This window comes from Aquarana catesbeiana, linkage group LG01, assembly GCF_042186555.1.
Source record: "Aquarana catesbeiana isolate 2022-GZ linkage group LG01, ASM4218655v1, whole genome shotgun sequence".
In the NCBI taxonomy this organism is placed as follows: domain Eukaryota; kingdom Metazoa; phylum Chordata; class Amphibia; order Anura; family Ranidae; genus Aquarana; species Aquarana catesbeiana.
Window position 1 is genome coordinate 347,446,209 of NC_133324.1, and position 21,748 is coordinate 347,467,956.

General features: G+C 38.3%; 1 protein-coding gene across 1 annotated transcript in view; it reads left to right on the plus strand.

Annotated features, from left to right (window-relative positions):
- Positions 1 to 21,748, plus strand: part of LOC141118318 (uncharacterized) — a 711,411-nt gene that overhangs the window by 266,008 nt on the left and 423,655 nt on the right. The window lies entirely within an intron of this gene.

Consider the following 21,748-nt stretch of genomic DNA (forward strand, 5'->3'; position numbering starts at 1 on the left):
TCAACAAAAAATGTATAGCAAAGGACTTTTGTAAAGGCACATTCACAAAAACATGGAAATACCAAATTCATACAGTTAAAACATCTACTTGATTTATATAGATAAAAAACAGAAAAAAAACAATTTTTTTCATGCAGGGTCTGCAGGGCATTCCTTTTCATTTGGTAAGATAGAACATATCTTTACCTGTATAGTATTCTGGGAATGTAGACCCTTTTCATAAGGATTAACATAGAGATACATTCTTCATCCTTGTGACATTGATTAATGAGCCACCCTGACACTCCTCTATTTTACAATATGTTCTTATATGGACCTAAACCCTTTGGGCTCCATGGGTACATAAACGTATCTACATATCGATATATGCCTTCTTTACATTCTATGTTTGATATCCACCAATGGGATTGACTACTGATAAATATTTGTTATACTCCCACATTAAGTTTTCATTCTATTCATGATTCCATTTTAAATAATAGTCACTTTTCAATGTAGTGGTTCAAACTATATTTATGTACACTACTTTTCATATAGACCTTAGTTAGTGGTAATTCTTGGCATTCCTTGTGCTCACTTTTGGGTGGCTGTGAATCTTAGTGATTCCACTGGATGCTGTTGGGATGATGGTTCACACAGGGTATGATTTGAAGAATGATGGTAATAGTATGTATTTGAAAATAAACTGGTATATTAGTCTTAAAGCGTTTGTTACCACAACACTTGATATTCCTGATATGTGCCTGCTGTGCCATGTACTTGTATGAAAAAGTCTCCTGTTCTCTTTGTGTTCCCTCATTTATGTGAAATCCCTGGTGTTCCTACCAGTTCCTCTGCTTTTCTAATAAAAACTGACCACACTAAGCAGGAGACTGTGGTCAGTCCTCTAGCTATGCTGGGAACTCAGTCTGCTCTCCTGCAATGATCAGACTTGTCCTGACACACACTCCCCTGCACAACCTGTCACTAGAAAGCTCAGTGTGATGCTGCTTTTACTCCCCGATCCCTTATGCAGCTGATAACAGGGAATATAAAATAAGTGAAAGGACCTCTGCGCTATTAAAGTGTGCTAAAAATCAATATGTGAAAATCAATATGTGAAAGGAATGCTGCAAAGTCTAATAGTGATCACAATCACCTAGTAGCAAAATAGTGAATATAAGGAAATATATATGACCTTGCACATAACCTAAACAACTAACAAGGCAAATATATCCAAAAAAGGAAGATGTAAAAACTGATAATAAAATAATAACATAAATAGTGACAAGCAACAAACAGGTGAAAAAAGTGATGCCAAACAAAGTGCTGTAAAAAAAAACTGGTCGACCGCTACAAACCAGTGTATTAGTGAATGATTCAAAAATAGTTAAAAAATAGTCCAAAATTCCAAAGTGATACCAATGGAAACATGTAAAAAGTACAATAATCCGTACACCGGACTGGAAGTGTTATATATCTACTCCATTAAGCACTCATCTCTTACCTTGCCGGATTTTGGGTCCTGTAATTGAGATCATTGTCCATGGTATGGACTAAGGCACTTATCCATGCCATGAGGTAAGAGCTCTGAGAGAACGTTGAAGGATTCTTCTTCACTATTTGAACCACAGTCAACATCTTCTATGTCCTGTTTGTGATTGTGAAGATTGTATACCTTCTGGAATTCCTTTGCACATTGGAACTTCTTTCACTTATTTGTTTGACACATTTTTATTGTATTTATTGTACTTTTTACATTTTTCCATTGGTATCACTTTGGAATTTTGGACTATTTTTGAACTATTTTTGAATCATTCACTAATACACTGGTTTGTAGCGGTCGACCAGTTTTATTTGACAGCACTTTGGCATTACTTTTTCACCCGTTTGTTGCTTGTCACTATTTATGTTATTATTTTATTATCAGTTTTTGGATATTTTTGCTTTGTTAGTTGTTTAGGTTATGCGCAAGGTCATATATATTTCCTTATATTCACTATTTTGATAACAGGGAATGTGATCACTTATAAAAAAGGGAAAAAAAGGTATTTATAATGGTGTTTTAATATCTATATAAAAATGTTTTGCCTTTCATTTCTATTTTATACTGAATGGGTTGTTTTACAAGCTGATCCTTTACAATCACTTTAATGTCCATAAAATGGCTTAACTGCAGTTTTATAATATATCAGATAATGTTGTCTCTTCTCTACCACCTTAACAAAATCAAAACCCCTTCAGCCTACATAATGTTCATTCTTATAATGGTCTGACTGCAGCCAGCACTGACATGCATTCCTGCATACACAGTAATGATATTCCCCAGCAAATGCAGCGCAATCAACAATCAATCAATGTACTAAATATTAACCACTTGCTTGTATGAACGAAGAAATCTGGACAGCCGCACACCGGAATAAGTTATATTCGCCTTTATTTGTAGAACAGGATCATGGAGTACACAGGGTACCACAGTGGAGTGGTACAGAAAAGTATGTGACGCGTTTCACACTTACACTAAGTGCTTACTCATAGCTCAGTGTAAGTGTGAAACGCATCAGCTGCTTTTCTGTACCACTCCAATGTGTTGCCCTGTGTACCCCATGATCCTGTTCTACAAATAAAGGTGAATATAACTTATTCCGGTGTGTGGCTGTCCAGATTTCTCCGTTCATATCTGCTTGTACCAGCATTAGCCAGCACCTGGGGCTCTCTTCTCTCTGGAGGTTAAGGAAGCATGTACCTTGGCTTGGTTTGGATCTACCTGAGCGGTGGAACTTACATTGATTAACTACTTGCTTACTGGGCACTTAAACCCCCTCCTGCCCAGACCAATTTTCAGCTTTCAGCACTGACACACTTTGAATGACAATTGCGTGGTCATACAACACTGTACCCAAATGAAATTTTTATAATTTTTTTCTCACAAATAGAGCTTTCTTCTGGTGGTATTTAATCACAGCTGGGATTTTTATTTTTTGCTAAACAAACAAAAAAAGATGGAAAATTTTGAAAAACAAAATCATATTTCATAGTTTGTTATAAAATTTTGCAAACAGGTAATTTTTCTCCTTCATTGATATGCACTGATGAGGCGGCACCGGTGGGTACTGATAAGGCGGCACTGATGGGGTAGATAAGGCGGTACTGATGGGCAGAGATAAGGCGGCACTGATGGCCACTGATAAGATGGCACTGATGGGCCCTGATGGGTGGCACTGATGGGTGGCACTAATGGGCACTGATAGGTAGGACTGATAGGTGGCACTGATGGGCGGCACTGATGGGCACTGGTAGGTGACACTGATGGGCACTGATAGGTGGCACTGATGTGCAGCACTGTTGTTGAGGCACTGATTGTGGGCACTGATGGGTGGCACTGTGGGTACTGATAGGTGGCACTGTGGGCACTGATGGGTGGCACTGTGGGCACTGATGGGTGGCACTGGTGGGCACTGGTAGGCGGCACTGTTGCCTACTGCTAGGTGGCACTGTCAGGGGGCACAGATGGGCACTGAGGAGCTGGCGGCAGCTCGCCGTGATCGGGACTGAGGTCCCTCTCACAAGCGCTGGTGATCAGCTTTTTTTTTTCTCCTCACGCTGTCAGCGCGAGGAGAAAAAAAGCCGATTACCGGCTCTGTTGACATCACATAATCAGCTGTCATTGGCTGATCACGTGGTAAGGGGTCGAAATCAACCCCTTACTCCGATCTGTGGTCCAGCGAGTCTCATAGACTCGCTGATCACAGGGCCTGCTGCGCAGTCCCTGCAGGGGGGGCGCAGGCGGCTCGGGCAGGGGAGGACGTCAATAGACGTACTCCCGGCAAAGCAGGTCCAAGCTGTAGCCGTCATTTGGCTATAGCGCGGATCTGAAGAAGTTAAAATCTACATTCCGATGGAATTTGTACAAGAAGAATGACTGACATGGGCATGTGCATAAAAATATTATAAACCATTACTTATGTATGCAATATCACAAGCTAAATTAATGAATGTAAAGGAAAAAGGGGGGAAAAAAGGCTATTTATAGCCCCCCCGCTTTCCTCATTCGATCTGAGGCAGCGGTAATTGTCTTAACTATATCCCAATAGTTTTGAAAATGGGATAAATTCATAGGCAAGCATGAGTTATCCAATAAAATTGTATACATTTTAAATTTAATATAGGGTAGGTCAGTTAAAAATCAGTTAACCCAGTAAGTCAAAACTATTTGATCTATTGCCATGGCACCACTGAATATACTTTCCCTGAATGTTCAGGGAATAAATGTCCCTCAAAAAAGGACCAAAGCCTTCCGTACTTTCCATAACAAGAAGGCTCACACAGTATGCCTCCAAGAAACACACTTCACCAAAGATTCTACTCCAAAATATATTTCTCCTTTTTATCAACAAATTTACACGGCTTCTGCCTGTACCAAGCAAAGGGGAACTCTAATTGCATTTCACCGATCCACACCATTCACCTTATCATCAGAAATTAAAGACCCAGAAGGTAGATACCTGATACTCATGGGTTATATAATGGATACAGCAATCACGGTGATTTCCTACTACGCTCCTAACAAACAACCTACACCATTCCTCTCACATATATTACAAGTGATTAATACACACAAAATAGGAACAGTGATAATGTGTGGGGATTCGAACCAGGTCCTCCTCCCATTTCTAGATAAATCACCTTTTACACCATCCAAAATAACCTCTAGATTACCTTTTTCTCAACTTCTTTCCAAATACAATCTGGTAGATTCATGGAGAGAAAGTAACCCAATGAAAAAGAAATTCACTTATTTCTTGCACCCTCATCAAACCTTCACCAGAATAGATCATATTTTTCTAACAATAGGAATGATACCAGAAATTATTGCATCAGATATAATTCTGATTCCGTGGTCTGACCATAATGCAGTATACACTACTATAGCCTCAGCCATACCAAAAGCGCATGACCCAACGTGGTACTTACCGGACATAATGCTCAAACACCCACTACATCAGATGGCCATTGAACAAGCTTTAAAGGAATACATATCAATTAATAATACACCAGACATCTCCCCAATAACACTGTGGGAAGCTCATAAGCCTGTCTTGCGTGGTACAATACAAAGACAAATGGCACTATTTAAACGGGAACGCAAAAATCTAGCAAAAAAACTAGAACTCAATTTTAATGCAGCCTACAGTCAGGTCCATAAATATTGGGACATCGACACAATTCTAATCTTTTTGGCTCTATACACCACCACAATGGATTTGAAATAAAACAAACAAGATGTGCTTTAACTGCAGACTTTCAGCTTTAATTTTAGGGTATTTACATCCAAATCAGATGAACGGTGTAGGAATCTCAACAGTTTATATATGTGCCTCCCACTTTTTAAGTGACCAAAAGTAATGGGACAGATTAACAATCATCTATCAAACTTTCACTTTTTAATACTTGGTTGCAAATCCTTTGCAGTCAATTACAGCCTGAAGTCTGGAATGCATAGACATCACCAGATGCTGGGTTTCATCTCTGCTGATGCTTTGCCAGGCCTCTACTGCAACTGTCTTCAGTTCCTGTTTGTTCTTGGGGCATTTTCCCTTCAGTTTTGTCTTCAGCAAGTGAAATGCATGCTCAATCGGGTTCAGGTCAGGTGATTGACTTGGCCATTGCATAAAATTTCACTTCTTTCCCTTAAAAAACTCTTTGGTTTCTTTTGCAGTATGCTTTGGGTCATTGTCCATCTGCACTGTGAAGCGCCGTCCAATGAGTTCTGAAGCATTTTGCTGAATATGAGCAGATAATATTGCCTGAAACACTTCAGAATTCATCCTGCTGCTTTTGTCAGCAGTCACATCATCAATAAATACAAGAGAACCAGTTCCATTGGCAGCCATACATGCCCACGCCATGACACTACCACCACCATGCTTCACTAATGAGGTGGTATGCTTTAGATCATAAGCAGTTCCTTTCCTTCTCCATACTCTTCTCTTCCCATCACTCTGGTACAAGTTGATCTTGGTCTCATCTGTCCATAGGATGTTGTTCCAGAACTGTGAAGACTTTTTTAGATGTTGCTTGGCAAACTCTAATCTGGCCTTCCTGTTTTTGAGGCTCAGCAATGATTTACATCTTGTAGTGAACTCTCTGTATTCACTCTGGTGAAGTATTCTCTTGATTGTTAACTGTGACACACATACACCTACCTCCTGGAGAGTGTTCTTGATCTGGCCAACTGTTGTGAAGGGTGTTTTCTTCACCAGGGAAAGAACTCTTCGGTCAGCTACCACAGTTGTTTTCCGTGGTCTTCTGGGTCTTTTGGTGTTGCTGAGCTCACCGGTGCGTTCTTTCTTTTTAAGGATGTTCCAAACAGTTGACTTGGCCACACCTAATGTTTTTGCTATCTCTCTGATGGGTTTGTTTTGTTTTTTCAGCCTAATGATGGCTTGCTTCACTGATAGTGACAGCTCTTTGGATCTCATATTGAGAGTTGACAGCAACAGATTCCAAATGCAAATAGGACTCTCGAAATGAACTCTGGACCTTTTATCTGTTCCTTGTAAATGGGATAATGAGGGAATAACAACACACTTGGCCATGGAACAGCTGAGAAGCCAATTGTCCCATTATTTTTGATCCCTTAAAAAGTGGGAGGCACATATACAAACTGTTGTAATTCCTACACCGTTCACCTGATTTGGATATAAATACCCTCAAATTAAAGCTGAAAGTCTGCAGTTAAAGCACATCTTGTTTGTTTAATTTCAAAACCATTGTGGTGGTGTATAGAGCCAAAAAGATTAGAATTGTGTCGATGTCCCAATATTTATGGACCTGACTGTACATATCATTTCAAGATAATCCATCTCAGAGTACAAAATCTCATCTGGAAAAATCTAGATTGGAATACGATCTATTTCTCACTGAGTCAGTTGATAAATCCCTCAAACGCTCCAAACACAATTTCTACATGAATACAAACAAACCAGGTACATATTTGGCATTAAATTCAACTAACAAATCTTTCAAACCAATACTTTTGAAATTATCAAAAAATGTTTACACTTGTAATCCAGTTAAAATAGTCCATAAATTTCACTCACATCTCGCAACTTTATACAAGACAAACAATGAATTTAATCCCACAGAAGCTGAATCCTTCTTCTCAAAAATAACTTTACCTGAGTTATCTCAGAATCAAAAAAGCAGTTTGGATGAGCCTATAACTATAGATGAAGTTGCTAACGCCATAAAAGACCTAAAACTTAACAAAAGACCAGGCCCAGACGGCTACTCGGCTTTATACTATAAAACATTCTCAGAAATACTCTCTCCCATTCTCACTGAAACTTTTAACAAACTTCTAGATGGACATTCTTTTCGGCAAGAAACACTAATGGCAATTGTTTGTATGATCCCAAAACCCCTTTCTGATGATACTTCCTGTGTGAATTATCGGCCTATCTCTCTGTTAAACCTCGATATTAAATTATTAGCAAAAATAATAGCAAAACGCCTCAATAGCATTATAGGAAAATTAATAAATAGAGATCAAGTAGGCTTCATGCCAAATAGACAGGCAGGCGATAATATACGCAGGGCAGTATTATTGGCACATATTGCTAAAAAACGGAAAATCCCTTTATGTTTTCTATCTCTCGATATTAAGAGGGCATTTGACACAGTATCCTGGCAATATATGCAATATTCATTACAAAAATGGGGTTTTGGACCCCACTTTTTAACATGGATCAAAGCATTATATAATAAACCCAAAGCCTATATAAAATATGCTGGATACAAATCTGAAGCCTTTAATATCGAAAGAGGTACCCGACAGGGTTGCCCATTATCTCCCTTATTATTTGCCCTTATACTCGAACCCATGGCCCAATACATCAGAACAAACCAAACTATAACTGATATTGAAGTAGGAGGTATTACACACAAATTATGTATATTTGCAGACGATATATTACTTTTTCTATCATCACCACAGGTCTCTGGTCCTAACTTAATACCAGCTCTTGATGGATTTGCAGCCCTATCCGGCCTTATGATTAATCCTAAGAAATGCCTAGTGCTTAATATTTCACTCACAAACATGGAATTGATCCCGGCTAGGGCTGCACTCCCATTCACATGGGCAGAAAAATCAATCCCATATCTTGGAATTCATTTAACAGCATCTCATTCTGACTTATTCTCAACCAATTATCCTCCTGTATTAAGACAGATCACAAATCTAATAAAACAGTGGTCGCAACTTCCTTTATCCTGGATAGGGAAGATTAATGCAATCAAAATGACTATTCTACCCAAATTGCTTTATCTATTCAGAGTCCTCCCTATTCCAATTCCTTCCTATTTTTTGAGAATAGTACAAAAAAGAGCAACTTTGTTTATATGGGGCTCTTCTAAACCACGTATACCTATACACACACTACATCTTCCCAAAAATAAAGGAGGCCTGGGATACCCTAATTTTACTAACTACTACAGAGCAGCACATTTGGCCAGTCTGTCCAAATACCATGCAAAGCAGGAAATCCCATTATGGGTATTTATAGAGGCTTCAGAAAATGACCCTCTATTAATATCAAATTTATTATGGCTTGATCCTAAAGATCACTTTATAATCAATTATATGGAGTAGCAAATCTTAATAGACCCTCTTACGTTCAGAGGTGGGAGGAGGACCTGGGACGAACTTTAGAAGACACGGACTGGTCTAACATATGGCTCACATCTAAGTCATCTTCACCCAACATCTTAGCACTGGAGACAAATTATAAAGTCCTAACTCGCTGGTACCTTGTACCCGCTAGAGTGGCAAAATATTCACCTAATACCTCAACTCTTTGTTTTCGAGGATGCCCTGAAATAGGCACATATTTACACATATGGTGGACGTGCCCAGTAATCCAAACCTTCTGGAAGGAAGTCTTCGTGATTGCATCTAAAATATTTAAAAAAATAATACAACCAGATCCATATTTAACTTTACTTAATCTAAAACCGGAATGGTTAACACTCTCTCAATTCAAACTTATGATCCAACTAATAACGGCTGCAAAACAAACAGTGGCCAAGGCATGGAAATCTCCTACATTGGTACTAGCAGCAACAATTCACAGAATGAATAATACAATGTCCCATGCTAAGATGGTAGCCATCGATCAAAATCAAATTCCAAAATTTGAAAAACTTTGGCATCCTTGGATAAAACAACAGTTCCTGTCAAACTTCAATGACTCTGTCCTGTTGCCATGGTAACAGATTAAATGACTTACAGAAACACCCATTCTAAGGCTTCAAAGAGAACTAAAAAGAATAATAAACTGACGAGCGGGACAACCTTGTGGACCATACCTCTACCTTTCAACCCTTTTTCTTCTTTCTCTTTCCTTTTCTCCACCTTACGAATAAAGCTCATTATCAGAATTTATTGGACCTATATACACTCTACTTGTAAACAATATGTATAGTAGGTATAAATCATTTAAATACCTACAAAAGTAACTAAGGAAATGATATATATCTTTAATTTAGGTTTACGTGAACCCAATGTATAATATTTGAAATTTCATGATATTTACCTATATAAACCCTACTGTAAAACAATGAGCTTACTTTATATATCCTTGTAAACTTACTTTATGTATCTTTATAACATTGTATACTCAATAAACTTCTTTTGACAAGGAAAAATCAGTTAACCCACCAATGAATGCATGTATACTGCAAAATATCCCTATAAATAAGGGCTACTGGTTATGGACTGTTGACAGTTGCTAGAAGAAAGTGAAGAAGACAGCTCTCCTGCCGTTTCCATGGTCTCTGACTGCTCATCTGGCTCTATACGGTCTCTGATGTTACAACTTCTTGAAAAGGCCGGTACTGAAGATGTGGATTGGTTAAAGAATTGCCTTTCTTTACCTTCTACTATGATGGCACAGGAAGTTTTAGGCTCCATGTCTGGCGTCTCTTCTATTCCAGGTTCTGTGCAGCATCATCCTGTCAGTGAACAAGGACCAGAGACAGCCGAAAGCATTGTACCAGCTGACCCTGTATTTGTGAATGAAGGGCCATCAGTCTCTAAGGGCTGGACTAACAGTGGAAGTCTCGGTAAGAGGAGGCGCCTTCAGAGACGGAGCTACAGTCCATCCCCTAACAGAGCTACATCACACCGATCAGCTGGGCTGGCCTCCTTGAAAGGTAAATTTATGGACCTGACTGTACATATCATTTCAAGATAATCCATCTCAGAGTACAAAATCTCATCTGGAAAAATCTAGATTGGAATACGATCTATTTCTCACTGAGTCAGTTGATAAATCCCTCAAACGCTCCAAACACAATTTCTACATGAATACAAACAACCAGGTACATATTTGGCATTAAATTCAACTAACAAATCTTTCAAACCAATACGTTTGAAGTTATCAAAAAATGTTTACACTTGTAATCCAGTTAAAATAGTCCATAAATTTCACTCACATCTCGCAACTTTATACAAGACAAACAATGAATTTAATCCTACAGAAGCTGAATCCTTCTTCTCAAAAATAACCTTACCTGAGTTATCTCAGAATCAAAAAAGCAGTTTGGATGAGCCTATAACTATAGATGAAGTTGCTAACACCATAAAAGACCTAAAACTTAACAAAAGACCAGGCCCAGACGGCTACTCGGCTTTATACTATAAAACATTCTCAGAAATACTCTCTCCCATTCTCACTGAAACTTTTAACAAACTTCTAGATGGACATTCTTTTCGGCAAGAAACACTAATGGCAATTGTTTGTATGATCCCAAAACCCCTTTCTGATGATACTTCCTGTGTGAATTATCGGCCTATCTCTCTGTTAAACCTCGATATTAAATTATTAGCAAAAATAATAGCAAAACCCCCTTAATAGCATTATAGGAAAATTAATAAATAGAGATCAAGTAGGCTTCATGCCAAATAGACAGGCAGGCGATAATATACGCAGGGCAGTGTTATTGGCACATATTGCTAAAAAACGGAAAATCCCTTTATGTTTTCTATCTCTCGATATTAAGAGGGCATTTGACACAGTATCCTGGCAATATATGCAATATTCATTACAAAAATGGGGTTTTGGACCCCACTTTTTAACATGGATCAAAGCATTATATATTAAAACCCAAAGCCTATATAAAATATGCTGGATACAAATCTGAAGCCTTTAATATCGAAAGAGGTACCCGACAGGGTTGCCCATTATCTCCCTTATTATTTGCCCTTATACTCGAACCCATGGCCCAATACATCAGAACAAACCAAACTATAACTGGTATTGAAGTAGGAGGTATTACACACAAATTATGTATATTTGCAGACGATATATTACTTTTTCTATCATCACCACAGGTCTCTGGTCCTAACTTAATACCAGCTCTTGATGGATTTGCAGCCCTATCCGGCCTTATGATTAATCCTAAGAAATGCCTAGTGCTTAATATTTCACTCACAAACATGGAATTGATCCCGGCTAGGGCTGCACTCCCATTCACATGGGCAGAAAAATCAATCCCATATCTTGGAATTCATTTAACAGCATCTCATTCTGACTTATTCTCAACCAATTATCCTCCTGTATTAAGACAGATCACAAATCTAATAAAACAATGGTCGCAACTTCCTTTATCCTGGATAGGGAAGATTAATGCAATCAAAATGACTATTCTACCCAAATTGCTTTATCTATTCAGAGTCCTCCCTATTCCAATTCCTTCCTATTTTTTGAGAATAGTACAAAAAAGAGCAACTTCGTTTATATGGGGCTTTTCTAAACCACGTATACCTATACACACACTACATCTTCCCAAAAATAAAGGAGGCCTGGGATACCCTAATTTTACTAACTACTACAGAGCAGCACATTTGGCCAGTCTGTCCAAATACCATGCAAAACAGGAAATCCCATTATGGGTATTTATAGAGGCTTCAGAAAATGACCCTCTATTAATATCAAATTTATTATGGCTTGATCCTAAAGATCACTTTATAATCAATTATATGGAGTAGCAAATCTTAATAGACCCTCTTACGTTCAGAGGTGGGAGGAGGACCTGGGATGAACTTTAGAAGACACGGACTGGTCTAACATATGGCTCACATCTAAGTCATCTTCACCCAACATCTTAGCACTGGAGACAAATTATAAAGTCCTAACTCGCTAGTACCTTGTACCCGCTAGAGTGGCAAAATATTCACCTAATACCTCAACCCTTTGTTTTCGAGGATGCCCAGAAATAGGCACATATTTACACATATGGTGGACATGCCCAGTAATCCAAACCTTCTGGAAGGAAGTCTTCGTGATTGCATCTAAAATATTAAAAAAAATAATACAACCAGATCCATATTTAACTTTACTTAATCTAAAACCGGAATGGTTAACACTCTCTCAATTCAAACTTATGATCCAACTAATAACGGCTGCAAAACAAACAGTGGCCAAGGCATGGAAATCTCCTACATTGGTACTAGCAGAAACAATTCACAGAATGAATAATACAATGCCCCATGCTAAGATGGTAGCCATCGATCAAAATCAAATTCCAAAATTTGAAAAACTTTGGCATCCTTGGATAAAACAACAGTTCCTGTCAAACTTCAATGACTCTGTCCTGTTGCCATGGTAACAGATTAAATGACTTACAGAAACACCCATTCTAAGGCTTCAAAGAGAACTAAAAAGAATAATAAACTGACGAGCGGGACAACCTTGTGGACCATACCTCTACCTTTCAACCCTTTTTCTTCTTTCTCTTTCCTTTTCTCCACCTTACGATTAAAGCTCATTATCAGAATTTATTTGACCTATATACACTCTACTTGTAAACAATATGTATAGTAGGTATAAATCATTTAAATACCTACAAAAGTAACTAAGGAAATGATATATATCTTTAATTTAGGTTTACGTGAACCCAATGTATAATATTTGAAATTTCATGATATTTACCTATATAAACCCTACTGTAAAACAATGAGCTTACTTTATAGATCCTTGTAAACTTACTTTATGTTTCTTTATAACATTGTATACTCAATAAACTTCTTTTGACAAGGAAAAATCAGTTAACCCACCAATTAATGCATGTATACTGCAAAATATCCCTATAAATAAGGGCTACTGGTTATGGACTGTTGACAGTTGCTAGAAGAAAGTGAAGAAGACAGCTCTCCTGCCGTTTCCATGGTCTCTGACTGCTCATCTGGCTCTATACGGTCTCTGATGTTACAACTTCTTGAAAAGGCCGGTACTGAAGATGTGGATTGGTTAAAGAATTGCCTTTCTTTACCTTCTACTATGATGGCACAGGAAGTTTTAGGCTCCATGTCTGGCGTCTCTTCTATTCCAGGTTCTGTGCAGCATCATCCTGTCAGTGAACAAGGACCAGAGACAGCCGAAAGCATTGTACCAGCTGACCCTGTATTTGTGAATGAACGGCCATCAGTCTCTAAGGGCTGGACTAACAGTGGAAGTCTCGGTAAGAGGAGGCGCCTTCAGAGACGGAGCTACAGTCCATCCCCTAACAGAGCTACATCACACCGATCAGCTGGGCTGGCCTCCTCGAAAGGTAAACGAGTGCCTGTCAGCTCAGCTGCGGTGAGGAAGACATCGTCGGCACGGAATCAACTGACACTCTGTGACGCAGTTAGTGGAGACTCTTCTAGGCTAGCTAGGAAGGATATTGACTGTGGATCTTCACATACAGCTTCAGCCAGCAGTGTTCCTGATGGCTCTGTTCTATCTAATGCAGCACCTGGATCGTCTTTTCAGAGTATTCCTGTTCTATTAACACAACAACAGTTTATACCGGCTGAGACTCCTCAATCTCCTCTGTGAGGTGGGTCTCATACTATGTATTTATTAAACAATTTATCTTCTTCTTTAACTAATATTGCTATCATTACTGTGTCCACCAATTCAACTGCTTCTCATAGTAATGATATTTCTGATCCTGCAGCATCTGTATGGTCTACTATTAATTCTCAACAACCTTTGCATCGAATCAATGATGCTAATGTGGTTGTTGATAAGGGTGTGGATCACAGTTTACTTAATTGTTCTAATTCTACTGTTTCATTTACAAATGCTTCTTCCAACAGGTCTGAATTATATGGTAAAGAAGTGATGTATACTTTCAATGTTGGGCTTTCATTTACCCAAGGGTGTCAAAGAAAAGATTTGAAAAGTAGTGAATACATTGAGTTGAGTTAACTTTATTACCGTCTTCAAAAGACTACCTGGTTAAACTGGATAAGAAGGATGATAGGCTTGAGGATGATTGTAAAAAGCCTATTGCCAAGTCAATTTTTAATTGGCTTCAGGCTTTTTCTACTTTTCTATTCTTTTTTTCTATTTTTTCTAGCGTTATTTGCGAGAAGTTTCCAAATAAGAGTTCAGGACTTTTCCAACGTATGGACATTGTTCTGGAAGCTTATCGTAACTTTGGTGGATATTCCTGGTTTACGTATGATGAAGCTTTCGACATAAATTGAGTATTCATCCTACTTTATAATGGGGTGTAAAGGATGCGGGACTTTGGCTGAATTTATTCCTCCCTCCTCGACCTGTTCTGCCTCATCCAACCAATGTTTCTTCTAGTGTTTACTCTACTCCATCTTATAAAAAGGGGATTTGTTTCACGTATAATTATAGCCAGTGTAAATGGTTTCATTCCTGTAGGTACAAGCACGAATGTGCATTTTGCTCTGGTGCTCACCCTGTAGCAAAATGTTTTTGTAAATTATTGTCACATTCTCAACAACAACCTAGAGACTTTACGGGTAAAAGCCAGATCACCAGTGAACATGGAAAACATGTTGCCTTAGCTACTAATTTATCCTGATCGGCAGCAAGCATTGCTATTAATTGAGGGTTTTTCGCACGGTCTTCCTAAATTTAATGGAGTTGGTTGTAAGATGCGTAATTTACCTTTTTGTTGCCGCATTAGCTTCTGTTTTTAGGGATACCGTATATACTCGAGTATGAGTCAAGATTTTCAGCCCTTTTTTTAGGCTGAAAGTGCCCCCCTCGACTTATACTCGAGTCACCGCCGTCTGCCTACATGATCAGCGTGCCATGCAGGCAGACGGCGGCCAGGGTGTGCTATTACCATTCGGCGGCCACTCCACTGTTCAAAAGCCGCGTCTCCTCCTCGTCTGTGATAGGCAGAACGCTCCATTTCCCAGCAGTCACTGTACAGCCTATCATGGACATTCTCTCATCCTCGTCTGTGGTATGAGGATGAGAGAATGTCCATGATAGGCTGACCGCTGACTGCTGGGAAATGGAGTGTTCTACCTATCACAGAGGAGGAGGAGGCACAGCTTTTGAACAGTGGAATGGCCGCCGAATGGTATTATCACACGCTGATCGGTGCAGAATGGCACATGGAGGCATGCACAGGACACAGGTAGGCTGCACAGGACACGTGCACACATACACAGGGACACATGCACACATACACAGGGACACATGCACAGGACACAGGGACACATACACAGGGACACATGCACAGGACACATGCACAGGACACAGGGAGGCATGCACAGGGAGGTATGCAGCTGCAGATGGGCATTGTTGACCCTCTTTTCCACTTACAGTAGCTGCTGCATTTCTCAACCTCATCTTATACTCGGGTCAATACGTTTTTCCCAGTTTTTTGTGGTAAATTAGGGGGCTCGACTTATAATCGGGTCGACCTATACTTGAGTATATACGGTAAATGGTTAAAAGAAGTTATTGAGGGGAGAATGGCGGGCCATTTAAAAGATCAAATTGATCCGTCTTTGTCTTCAGTTACTTATGTATCTTTTGAATCTGCAATTTCACATCTTCGTTCGTTAGGTGAGGGCGCTTTATTGGCTAAAGCGGATGTTAAATCTGCTTTTAGACTTCTTCCGATACACCCTGATTCCTTTTGCTCATTGGGTATTTATTTTCAAGGGGAATATTATGTTGATAAATGCCTACCTATGGGGTGCTCTTTGGCTTGTTATTATTTTGAGGCATGTTCAACCTTTTTGGACTGGGTAGTTAAAACTGTATGTGGTTCGGATTTATTAATACATTATTTGGATGATTTTTTATTTTTGGGTAAACACGATTCGGAAAAATGCAATTATTTATTGAATTTCTTTTTTAGTATTTGTAGGTATTTTAATATTCCTTTAGCTGAAGAAAAGACTGTTGGCCCTGTTGCTTGTTTAGAATTTTTGGGTGTGACTATTGATTCTTTAAATATGGAATTTAGACTTCCTTTAGATAAATTAGATAAAATTTCTCAGTTATTGATTACATTTATTAGACCTAAAAAAAATAATTTTAACAGAAATGTAGTCTCTGCTTGGGATGTTAGCCTTTGCGACTAGAATTCTTCTGATTGGTAGAATTTTTTCTAGACATCTTTGTTCTGTTATTTCAGGGTTAAAAAATCCTTCATCTCATGTGCGCTTGTCTGGAGAAATTAAAGCTGATATGTTGATCTGGTTGCAATTTTTACAACATTTTAATGGTAAAGCCATTTGTCAATTTGACTTTATTTCCAGTGAGGCTTTTTCTCTTTTCACTGATGCGGTTGCATCTGTCTGTTTTTCCGTTATTTGGGTGACGCACTGGTGTGCTTCCCGTTGGGGACATTCTTTTCAGAACAGGAGAATATTTGTCAGTACTGACAATAAAGAGGTGGTTTATGCTATCAATTGCCTTTCATCCAAATCGCCACAGGTTAATAAATTGTTAAGGTATTTGGTTTTTAAATGTCTGTCATTAAATGTTTGGATTGAAGCTAAATTTATTCCTGGTAGAGAAAACAGTTTGGCAGACTCACTTTCTCGATTCCAGATGGATCGTTTTTATCATCTGATACCGGAAGCAGATTTTCAATGTGTTCCATGCCACTGTCATTTATGGGATCTAATATAATTTTCAACCATATTCAGCACTCGTTGGCTAAATCTACTTGGTTGAGTTATATTTCCTCTTGGAAGTTATGGATGTCCTTTTTACAAACTAATAATTTTGTACAATTTTCTTTTGAAGAAGTTAAACTGTTATTTCTTAGTTCTTTAATGGATAAACAATTTTCATGGTCTCATCTGAATAAAACGTTAGCTGGCGTTTCATTTTTTCTAAAGCTAAATTCGTTGCCAAATTGTTTGAGTTTCTTTTCTGTCAAGCAAGCATTAAAAGGGTATAAGAAATTTAAGCTTCGCAGAGACAAATGCTCTCCTATTGATATTGATCTATTGAGCAGTTTGTGTTCTGTTTCTGCGATGGTTTGTTTTTCTGTTTATGAAGATCTTCTTTTTAAATCCTTTTTTTCTTTCCTTTTCTTTGGAGCTCATTGCATATCAGAGATTGTCTCTGCTGCAAAAAGTAAGCCCTCTCTGATGAAAATTGAGAATGTAATTATTGAGGATTACCAATTGAGGATTTTTCTTCCTTACAGTAAGACTGATGGGTATAGCAAGGGACATCGGATTTATTTAAATCGGTGTCCTTTCTGTGACATTTGTCCTATATGACTTTTAAGACAATATATGCTAGTAAGACCTGATTTTAATGATAATTTGTTTGTTCATGTTGACGGTTCTTCATTAACTAGATGCCAGTTTAACTGTGTTTTTCACAGCTGTTTGGATTATCTACATTTGAATCATAATCGCTTAACTTCTCATTCTTTTAGAATAGGTGCAGCCACTGAAGCTGTCAAACTTGGTTTTCATGCAAATTTTATTAAGAAATTGGGTAGATGGAGATCTGATTCTTTCAAGTTGTATATCTGTCCTAACTCTTTGGTTTAATTTTCTAACAGGTCGCTTGAATGTTGTTTGGATTCTTGGCCACTCCCTTGTGTATTGGGCTCAGAAGAGAGCGTCAGCAAGATCCTATTCTTCTAATTTGAGTCTTGATTCTTCTTTTAAAGTATACTGGAGTGGCTGGAGAGGTATGTGATGGAATGACTTACAGTCTGAGTTTTATAGATTGTTTGACTGTTGGCCACAGCCTGATATTCTACTTATTCATTTAGGGGGTAATGACATAGGTCAGATGAAGACTTTAGATTTCGTTTTTGAAATTCAACAAACAATTCATCTCATTAGCTTGGCTTTTCCTCATTTAAGAATTGTATTTTCCGAAATGATTCCTCGACTTCGATGGATTGATTCTTTCTACTTACGTCCTTTCGAAAAAATTCGAAAGTGGGTAAATAGATCTATTAATACATTTTTAAAGCATCCTTTTGGGTTTAGTTTTCAGCACTTAGAATTGAAGGGTGGTCATTGTGGTTTATACCGTGAGGACGGTATTCATTTATCAGATATTGAGCTTGATATTTTAAACAATGCTTTCCAGACTTGCATAGAAAAAGCCGTGGGCTGGGATTATTTGACAGGCAGTATGCTTATCATACTTCCTGTCGGTTGGGGTAAGTTTGTTTTGATTACTCAGAAGAGAGAATATTATTAAGCCTGAGCCATAGTGGCTGGGTTTATTTATTTATTTATCTATACTTTTAAGTGATGTGATAATAAAATTATTTGTAAATTTTTTAGAAAAATGTATTAAACCAACTTGTCTGGTTTTGAATTTATTATATATACAATGTAAAATGCCTGCTGCCTTCTATACCATGACAAGCGTTAATGTGCATACATATCATAAAACAGTGACTTCTTTAATGGGATAATAATGAAGCTGCTTTGCTGGTGATACTGATGGAGTTATTGCAAACACGTTTTTAAAGGCTTTTTTTTTCTAATGATATCAAGAATAATATTATTATGCTTGTTATTTTTCTTTTGGTGCAAGTTCAAAGATACAACTATGTTGGTGTGCTTTCTTAATTTTACGTTGTATTTTTTAAAATCTAACTGCCTACTCCCAAACTGTCATTTGAAGTAAAACACATAGCCAAGTATTATTCTCCACATTTTTTATTGTGCATTAAAAAAAGAAAACAAATAAAATTAGACATGTTATCTGCCAATAGAAGCATGTAAACATAATCAATGCCGCAAAAACTTGCAGTCCATCATATAAAATCCAAAGGAAGGGTAGAAGACAGAAGAACCGTCACCGACACCCAACACAACTGACTCTTACCGTCAGTGTATAGGACATACACACATTAAGCAAATGCAGACAATTTGGCCCCTGATGATGCACGTTTGTGACGAAACGTCAGGCGAATGAGGGACGAGTGATGTATTGTGTATAGAGGAGTGGCCGCCGCCTTGATGGTAGGAAGCTCTAAACGCTTTCTTTTTGGCTCATGCTCATTTTTTAGAGGTGAAATTTAAACTTTTCATTTTTTCAATAAATGGTCGAAATTTTGGATGTCTGCACAATGAGTCTATTCTTTCATCCTCTTTTATATGCCTGATTAAGTTGTTCCAGTGGAGTCCGTCTCCCAGCTGAGATTGTTATACAACAGCTTATCTGTCTCTGGTGGATTTATGAGAGAGGATTCTATTGGTGGACCATTCGAATTTTGTACCTTTTGTATGCATGACAAAAGTCCGAAATTTTGTCTGTGGAAAATCTGATCGTGTGTATGAGGCTTAAGGGAGCTTTGTAGAAAATTATCTTTTCGTGAAGATAGCATGTGCTAGGCATAACAGTCTAGGTTGTCTGGACCCAGGAGTGATGGAGTGTAACTTTTCAATACATTACAATGGGTGCACTTTTATTTAGTAAAAAAGTACAGTTTGTGATATTTGTACACAGTCACTGTTTTATGACATGTAGGCACATTAACGCATGTCATTCATTTTGTACATTGCATTTAATCCACTCTTAATTTTTGGAGTACTAATTTAGTTTGTGATATTGCATACATAATTATTGGTTTATATTATTTGTATGCATGTTAACGTATGTCTGTAGTTTTTTGTACAAATTTCATTGAAATGTAGATTTTAATTATTTAATACAAATGATTGTTGATTGTGCTGCGCTTTCTGGGGAATATCAGTTTTATAATATATGCTATGCTTTCACATGTACTCCTGAGGAAGAAAAGTGTTTGAAATGTGTTAATCTCTCATGTGAATCTTTCCATCTTCCAATACGAATGACATGTCATGAATGTGTAAATTCTGTGTCCAATATGTAGACATGGTCATGTATCTGTTTTCTGTCATTTATCATTTTATCTGTATGAAATAAACAGATTTTTAAATATGTGAATGTGGTATTACCCCATTTTTATGAATGTACCTTTTAAAAAGTCCTTTACTACATATTTTTTGTTGAGTCTAGGCAAGAATTGAGGCAGTGGGGATGGGTACCTTGTTAAAAAAGTACCCGCTACCTGAAAAAAAATATAGCTTAATGTTTAATGTTAAAGTGGTTGTAAAGTCACTCTCTCTACTAACTAGAATCCCCTCTGTTATATCGGGTTAGATCGCTCAGTGCCTTTGTTTTTTAAAAATGATGCGGCGCAATACCTCATTTTGAAGTGCCACTGTCAATCAGCTGATGTCCCGGTGCTCTCAGCAAGGATTAAGCACAGGAGTGTGAAAAGTGTCTGCTGACCGTCCGTGGGTTGAGTGTGTGTGGCATGTCTTTCATTCCCATTTTTGCACAATAAAAGGAGCTGTTTTTATTCTCTGGAAGCACCACTAACTTTTTCTTTTTTACCTGCATATGGGGTTTGTGGACCCAGGCAGGCACGCAGGATTTTTTGGCAGCTGAAGATCTCTCAGTAAAGCCTTTGGAGCGGTGCTCACCCCATTTGCCTTTCCTGGTGTTCCCCTGCCCCGATCCAAGGACTACAGAGTGAGGGGCTGAGGTTCCCTCTAACGTCACCTGGAGGAGAGGATGAGAGCCTCAATAAGGTATTGGGCCGCATAATTTTTATAAAACAAAGGTACTGAGTGCTTTAACCTGATATAACAGAGGGGATTCTAGTTAGTAGAGAAAGTTATTCTACATAGTATGGCAGCAGCAGGGGAGGGACGGGGAGGACACGGCTCACACACAGCTGGGAGGGGAGCTGACAGGCAGGGAGGGGAGGGGGGAGAGGATGGGGTCGAGCAGACAGGAGAGCTGCAGATGATGGAGGCATGTAAACTGTAAACCACGGTGTCAGGGCTCAGCAGCCATAACACACCGTGGTCAGTTTACAAGGGGCGGGCAGAACCAGGCAGGATCAGCCAGCTTTTTTTAGGTGACAAAAAGGGCCTAATGACATAGCACAAGCACTGTGCTGTATAATATGCTTTCAAGGAACAGGATCATATATTTATTCTTTTCAGTTATTTCAATTTTCTTGTTTCTCAAGCTCCCATCAGTCCCTCTCTCAAATATATTTAGCTTTTGGGAATAGCCATATTCTATCATCTGCTACATATGTATTTTATGCTCCCAGGGGCCTCTCGGACCACTCCCCTATGGTGGTACACAAATATCTTCATGATAGACCTCATATTATAGAGTGGAAAGTGAGTCCTTTTTTGGCTTAATTCTTTCCCTTACAGTGTTGATGACAGTCTAATTAATATATCTTCTGGGTCACCAGGAGTTGTGTGGGACACACCTAATGCTTAAAGGGGACTGTTACAGCACAATATATTTCATTTGAAAAGATTTGCTAAGGCATGGGAAGTAACCAATGTGGCCGAAGTAACATCAGCAGAGAGAGCATACGATAACATTACCTATAGTAGGTCAGATTGCAAAAATTACAAAAAGTTTACAAAATTCTGCCCTTATTA